This window comes from Quercus suber, unplaced genomic scaffold, assembly GCF_002906115.3.
Source record: "Quercus suber isolate HL8 unplaced genomic scaffold, Cork oak 2.0 scaffold_767, whole genome shotgun sequence".
In the NCBI taxonomy this organism is placed as follows: Eukaryota; Viridiplantae; Streptophyta; class Magnoliopsida; order Fagales; family Fagaceae; genus Quercus; species Quercus suber.
Genome location: NW_027070203.1, coordinates 231,876 through 240,500, shown reverse-complemented (window position 1 = coordinate 240,500; position 8,625 = coordinate 231,876).

Below are 8,625 nucleotides of genomic sequence, written 5' to 3'. Positions count from 1 at the left end.
AGTTAGTTCCATTAATACGGTGCGTTTTGTACAATCATTAGATTAGTTGGGCAGTTAACTGGTCGTTAGTTGGTTCCTAATTTTCCTCCACATTATACGGATCCATCCCAAGAATTTAGGGATCGGATCAGGCAGTTACTAGACCCTGTAATCTATATATACTGTACATCAAATGTAATACATAGTGAAGCATTTATTTTTCTTCTAGAAATCTCTTTTCTCTCTTTGTCTCTCTTTGAACTCTCTCTTTGTGCTCTCTGTTCTTCACTGCTTCACATAGAGTGTTTCACAGTGTGAACACCATTGTAGAATCTTTTCAACCTTAGTTAGATTCTTTTCACCAAGTACGTATAAAAATATAATATTAAAAGAAAAAAAGCACACCACAAACTCTTCTAAAAAATGTCATAGTAACTTTTAAGCGATAGTAAAACAAGTTATACTACATATAATATATTCTCTTAATATAGATTATTGTAACATGATTGGCCTGTATTCACGTTATAAAGCTCTAGATAACTATATGGTTATATTACGAGATATACTTCAATACAATAGGACTTAGATAGTACTCCCAAATGTATCGTATATTACAACACATATCAATCTTACAACACCTCATATTACAACGCCATATCAATAGTATATGCAATATTACTGTAAAAATTCTGCAAGTTTGCAAAGAGATAGTTCAACTTTTATAAGGACGGAGCTATGGGGTGGGACCGCCACGATCCCCCTAATACTTGTCTTACTACTAATAAAATCATAAATCTATTTGTAAATATCCTTATCAGCACCCTTAGCTTTGTATTTTTCTCTCGCTAGTTGTTTGGCTCTCTATCTCTCTCGATCTTTGTTTTTAATGTTTATGTTATGTTTGAGTTGAGAAGTAAATTGAGTAACTGGAAAAATGTTAGAATCACAACCTTTTACACTACTTGCCATGTGGCGAGTTGTGAGTAGTGGAAGTGTAGACTCATTACTTTTTCTTCACCGCTCACAACTTGCCACATGACGAGTTATGACAAAAGTTGTGTAAAAAGTTGTAATCATAGCATTGTTTGAGTAATTGATTGTGTATGTTAGAAATGTTAAAAAAAAAAAAGAATTTTTGGTACCTATGTAAACAATGTGCTTTACAGCTGTATAAGTCTAGTATCACAGTTATTTCCATAACTTTGCCACAACTTCTCAACGTGTTGACTTGTGAGTGATGGAATTATGGACCCACGTGAATCTCTACCTATTATTTTATATAATTTAATATGTGTGACTATTTTGTTGATTAAGTTGTGTATATGTTTTGAGCAATACTACAAACTTTCACAACATTTGTTCCAATAGTTGAGTTGACAAGCTTTTAATGATTCCTATCTGGACTTACTGTTGACATCACTTTACCACCTACAACTAACAATCTCCCACAATATTAGGGAATGTGAAAAAAAATTTGGTGTGTTTTTAGACTCTCTCATATGTTTTTGATACCATTCATATCTTTTGTTAAAAAATGTCAAAGTTGCTATAAATTTTATGAATTTTTTTTAATTAATATAATAATGAATTTAATTAGTTTCACTTCAATAACAAAATAAATAAATGGAATTCGATGGACCAATATAAATCAATATTGCTTCCTCAATGGAAATTACGATGATAAATATTGATTAATACGATACAAGAATATCTTGTTAATTAGAAATTTTATCATTTAAAAGCTTTTTGTATTTAAGCTTTTATTTTAATATTTAATTTGGCCTTGGACCCACGTGAATCTCTACCTATTATTTTATATAATTTAATATGTGTGACTATTTTGTTGATTAAGTTGTGTATATGTTTTGAGCAATACTACAAACTTTCACAACATTTGTTCCAATAGTTGAGTTGACAAGCTTTTAATGATTCCTATCTGGACTTACTGTTGACATCACTTTACCACCTACAACTAACAATCTCCCACAATATTAGGGAATGTGAAAAAAAATTTGGTGTGTTTTTAGACTCTCTCATATGTTTTTGATACCATTCATATCTTTTGTTAAAAAATGTCAAAGTTGCTATAAATTTTATGAATTTTTTTTAATTAATATAATAATGAATTTAATTAGTTTCACTTCAATAACAAAATAAATAAATGGAATTCGATGGACCAATATAAATCAATATTGCTTCCTCAATGGAAATTACGATGATAAATATTGATTAATACGATACAAGAATATCTTGTTAATTAGAAATTTTATCATTTAAAAGCTTTTTGTATTTAAGCTTTTATTTTAATATTTAATTTGGCCCCTTTGAAAAAAATTTTGGTTCCACCACTATGTAACATTGGCTCTTTAAACCGGGGATGCAAAAAAAAATTTATTTTGCATCTTTAAACACTACTTTATCTATTTTATTAACTTATTTTACAATTTACCCTACATTTAGTTTTTATTTTTACATACAACCCAATAAAATAATATAAACTACCTAATAAGGTAATAAAAAAAGTATTATTTTCTCTTTTTCCCCACTCACTTTTTCTCTTCACATACAACCACACATTAAAATAATATATTTTTTTTTACAACCTATGCATAGTAAAGTTGCATCAAATTTTCTTAAGTTTACAAACCCAGATAGAGTGGGTTTTGGGTGGATTAGTGTAAAGCTATTATTTACAACTATGTGTTTTGTTGGCTTTTATTCCGTGCTAAATTTGATTGTAATTATTGTTCAATCTTTTGTACCCTGTATTTATTGTGGGATTTGATTGTAAGGGTTGTGTGATAAAGAGAGAGAGTGTGAAGACTCAAGCTATTGAAGACTGAAGAGTTTTCGCGGGTAGCTCGAGGCTAAGCATCCTGCGAAGTGACTTATATGCCTTGCACATGCTGGAATGCGAAGAGTTAGGCCAGGATGGAGACAGCTGTGTCTCGCGAGTATCTTGCGAGTAAGGCCTTCCCGCGAGACAACCGCGAGACATTCTGTTCTACCAGCTTGTCCATTCTGATATACACTTTTTGTGCCTACACTATTTATACCCACATTACTCACAAATGTTGAGGAGTGCTTTTGAGAGAAAGCCCTAGCCAAACACCTTGAAAGTTAAAGATTGTTATACCCACAATCCTTTACACATTTGCTTGTGGAATTTCCTCAACTCCTACCTCTCAATTTTCATACCATTGAGAGGTTGATAGCCCAAACACTTACCACATCCTTTCAGAGTGTCAAGTGAAGTTTTGGTGCTGCTGGGAAGTATTGGAAGAAGCCAAGGATGGCAGATGCAACATAGAGCTTGTTGCAGGATCTAGAAAGTTAGACAAGACACGGTTCCGAGAAGCCTTGTTGGAATCGGAGCTTGAAGGGCTTAGGTACATCGGGTAGATTAGGCTTAGAGGGTCTCTTGTTAACCCATGTATCCCAACTGATTGTCTAGTGGATCGATTACCGCTTGGAGGGCGGCATAGAGGTTTTTCGTCGAGTTCTTCGGTTTCCTCTTTGATAACACATTGGGTTGTTATCTTGTGTTTGCATCTTTTTTCCCTACTCTTTTAATTTCCTTTTTACTACTGTGTTGCTTTGGTTATGGATTAGAGTAGCTTGTTTGTTTATTTGCTCGCTTTTACACTATTCCGCACTTAGTATTAAGTTAATGTAAAATCAAGCGAGTTGTAATTTTTTAATTGGGGGTCTAAACACCTCTTGTGTTTTCAACACATTTTCGAGCTTTCAATTGGTATCAAAGCGGGTACACTCGCTGTGGTTTAACTACCTGAGTGTGATCCTTGACTCCGTTTGAGATGGACCGATCTCAATCTCTAAATGTTCCACCATATTTTGATGGTAGTAATTATGCCTTTTGGAAAGTCCGAATGAGGGCATTTTTGTGTTCAATTGATGATTCTGTTTGGGATGCAGTAGAAGTAGGTTGGACTAGGTCGGATGTCGCTAAATCCACTTAGGATAAAGCAGCTCTTGTGACAGCTAACGCTAATAGTAAAGCTTTGAATGCAATCTTTTGTGGTGTTTCTCCATATGAGTTTTATAGAATTTCTCACATAACAGTAGCCAAGGAAGCGTGGGAGATATTGGAGACCACTTATGAAGGAATGAAGAAAGTGAAGGATACATAGCTTCAGATGCTTACCACCAAATTTGAAGAGCTTAAGATAGGAGATAATGAGTCCTTTGATTCCTTCTATGGGAAGCTCAACGAAATTGTAATTGCTAGCTTAATCTTGGTGAGAAGATTGAAGATGCTAAGGTTGTAAGAAAAATCTTGAGGTCCTTACTGGAGAGCTTTCAAGCAAAAGTCACAGCTATAGAGGAAAGCAAAGATTTGGATAAGATTAAAATCCAAGAGCTCATTGGATCCCTCCAAATGTATGAGCTGGGACTGCCTTCTTATAAGTTAAGAAAATCTCTTACTCTTAAAACCATCATTGAAAGAATGGATGATTTCTTCGAAGAAGATAGAGTGGAGAAGGAGGTAGCATTTCTTGCTAAAAACTTTCGAAAATTTCTGAAGATGAAGAATAGTGGGAAACTGTTTAGCAAAGGAAAGTTTTCATCCTCCAAAGGTGATAGGAAAGAGTTTAAGAAGAAGGAAGGGAAGGATACCCAATCTCCTTAAGGCATTATGTGTTATGAATGCAATGGCCATGAACATCTCAAAGAGGAGTGTCCCAACTATCTAAAAGGGAAGGGCAGGGCATATGCCACAACTCTTAGTGACTTAGATTCATCCAATTCTAATTCGGAAGAGAGCTATGATGGAGAAGGAAATTACTCCGCCATTATGATTACTGCTTATGTTGAGTCCTCGGAGGACTTGAGTTTGCTAGTGCAAGAACTTAGGGAGCATAGTGATGAGGAATCCATGGGAATTGTAGAAGAATCAGATGTTGAAGAAAATGAAGGTTCAGTTAGTCTTCAAGAAAACTACAATTCCCTACTTGAGAAGTCAGGAGAATATACAAGGGTGGCCAAGGCAGCTGTTAAAAAGATGAAGAAGGCAGAGGAGGACTATAGAAGTCTCCTAGCGTGTGATATAAGGAGGCCAAATGTGAAACAGAGACGCTGAATGGAGAGCTAACAGAAGTCTACTCAAAGATAAAATTCCTTAAGCATGAGGTGGTTCAAGCCAATGCAAAAGTAGAGCGAGTCACCTCCAAGAAGCTTGATGAAATCCTCTCTTATCAAAAACCTTTATTCAACAAAACTGGACTGGGATATACTTGAGAAAGTAGTTTAGTTGTCAAAATCACTAAGAAAGTGAAGTTTGTGCAAGCCAAAGAACCAGTAGCGATTTCCTCGACCCCTAAGAAAATGGAGGTTGAAAAGAAGAAGAATGTAGCTAACCAACGGGTGTTGAATAAGCCTCGTAATCAATCAGTGGTCAAGCCTAAGGTTCAAGGGAAATCACCTCCAAAGTTACAAAGAGGTTCGAGAATTCAACATTTCTGTCATTTTTGTGGACTTCAAGGACACACCAGACCAAATTGCCATAAGTTGAAGGCATTGAAGAATGCAAGTGCTTAGAGGTCAAAAAACCCTAAAAATGACAAAAGGAATTGGGCTGTTGAGCAATCAAGAGGTTGAAATGGTGATTCCGGTGTGATGGACATGATGAAGATGATTGGTGCATTCACCATTTGCTTGGAGAGCTTCATTAGATGGTTTGAAAATCCTAACTCTCATACCCAATCCTATAGGGATATCACCCCAAACGCATGTACCGTGTGGGTGAAGAAGGGTACTCATGCATAAGCATTTCATATGTCCATGCACTAATACTTTCGATGTTTAGGGACAATTGTTCATGCATCATTAATGCATAATTTATTTTGTTCCATTTGCTTCGGGTTTTTAGCATGTTTCTTTTACAAGCCTTTGCTTTGTCCTTGTTTTTGTTCTGTTTTTTGAGTGTGTTCAAAAATTCAAAAACCCATAAAAATTGAAAAATCTTCAAAATGTTTGATCGCTTGTGTTTTGTATATCACGTGTGAGTTTGGCCTAGTACCTTCGTACTAATATCGTAGTGCATTTACGAGCCTAGCTTCTTTTGTATGCACATTTATCTGTGTGGAAAAAATCTTGAAAACTATGTGTGATTATTGTAAATAGATCTTCAAGCTTGTTATGAGTGATCGGTTAATAGTCTTGATGGTCTTGATACTTGCATAGACTTGTGCCTATATCTCTTCCCACTTTTTTTTTTTTTGTTTTTGCAAAAAGAGCTCACTAAATGTGAATCTCCAAATGAAAAGAGATATTGAGCTGCAAATGCCTGTTGCACATACTAGTATTTGACTAGGAAAAAGGGAAAGCGACTTTTGTTTTGAAATGTATGGTGCTAAAAAAGCCAAAGTCTAATTCTTAATGTTGATATATCAATAATATCAAGCACCGATCTCAAAAAGAGATGTATTATCCAAAATGGATTAAATGTTATGATTTATGCAGAAGCCAAATGAAAAGCTTCTAAGATTTGTAATCAATTTGTGGGAGGTCATATATGTTCATTTCTATAATTGAGATCGACCACTTGATTTAGTACTAGTTGTGTTTGACTTGATTGAATTAATCATTAAAGTTTCACTATGGTTTAAGGACTATTTCACACTTGATACTCACTCACAACACACAAGACTTTGATTGAATTAATGCTTATCTCATTTGTATGATTGTACATGTTTAAATGTGATGTGTATGCTCAAGTACTTGCTGATCAAACCCAAAAAGATTTTTGAGTGTTTTATATGTTTTTGAAAGTGATTTTATACTTTCGTATCTTTAGTTTTTGTTCAAAATGCTTTTTGTGTTTTTCTTCAAAAATTGGTTCAAAGGGTGTTTTGTGAGATGCTCGCAACTTAGAACTTCCCGCGAAAAGGTCTTAAGGGAAATAAATTTTTGGTCATTTTACACAAAGACTCTCGCTACTATCTTGCGAGTATTTTGCGACCAAACACTTCTCGTGAAATGTGTTTTAGGCTAAAATTGGAATTTCTTCAAATTTAGACAGAAACTCTCGCGATTGTATCGCGACTAATTCGCAACTTAAAACTTCTCATGAAAGTTTTTGTGCTTCAGTGGCCATTCTTGTGACTATCTTGCGACTGCCTTGCTATTGTCTAACCCGCGAACACGTGTTTTTAGTTTTATATTGCAAATGTGACAGTTTTTTCAAAACACTCTCATTTCCCTCGCTAAGCCTCTCTCGAACTTTCTTCAACCCAAAATCAAATTTTACACAAACCCCATCATTCTTAATCCTATTTTATGCATTTTCAACTTCAAGGTATGTTTTCTAAAATATTGTCTTCATGGTTTTCTAAGATTATGCAGTTATTTGAGTTAGGGTTTCAAAATTTGGGGATTTTTCGAAATTGGGTTGGGGTTCTTCATTTTTGTAAATTTTTTCCAAAATTTTTGTTTGGATTGAGTCCCATTTGTTGTTTGTGCAACTGTGTTGGCCTCATGGGGCATTTTAGCATGTATTGAGGCAAGTTTTCACCATGTTCATGCATTATCCATAACTGTTGTGCATTGTTGCATGTTAGGTGTTTGATAGAATGTCCGAATGACATTTTTGTGTTGATTTGGACTCAACTAAGTTCCAATGTTTGTTTTTGGTCTTTAATGATCATGTTTTCTTTGTTTTGGTCTATGGGTGTGTGTTTTACACACTTTGTTCATTTTGTGCCTCAATGCCATGCCATGCACACACCTAGGCACTCTCTAGGCACACTCATGCATCAACACATGCACACTCATGCATTAGCACATGCACACATATGCACACACATGCACAACTACTTACTTTCATGTATTGTGTCTATGTTTAGATGTTGAAACTATTTTAACATGTTGTTTTGAGTTATTTATGCTCTGCTGTTTTACCTGTGTTTTGAAACTAACTTGAATCTAATCAAATTTTGTGTTCTGGTTTGTGTTTTTGCACATGTTTCTGGTATGTTTTGTGTTCATTTGTGTAGATGTCTCCGTTTAAGCGCTCAGCTGTGAAAGGAGGTAGCAGCAAAGGGAAAGAGCTGCTAGTTGATGTTGATGACCTGTCACTAAGATCAAAGAGGACTCGTTTTTCAACAGAAGTGTACGATCCTAACTTGTTCAGATCTTATGCTGCATTTCAGACCTATACGACCTATTTTTGAGGTGCTCCATTTTTGGTTAAAAGGGCCGTTAACCAACCATCTCTTCGTGAAACTAATATTCTAATATGGTTTGCCACAAAGGATTGGAACTTTCTGATTTCAACTCTTGAGGATGCATACGAGAACATGGTAAAAGAATTCTATGCCAATGCCTTTGTTGAAGGAGAAGAGTTAAAATGTTGGGTTAGAGGAAAAAATTTCTCAGTGACACTGGTTTATTTGGTGGAAATCCTACACATTAACCGACTAATACTCCCCATACCACCGGTATATGATGAGCTGAATCCAGATGCAGAGGTTCTTAGAGAAGCTTTAGGAGCTAATTTGGAATTCTCCTCTATTAGGAAATCAATTAGTGTGACATCCCTTTCCCCAGAATTGAGGCTACTCACAACGATCATGTGTAGCAATCTTTATCCTCTGTTCAGCACCAGGTATATGAATCTCGGTCGAG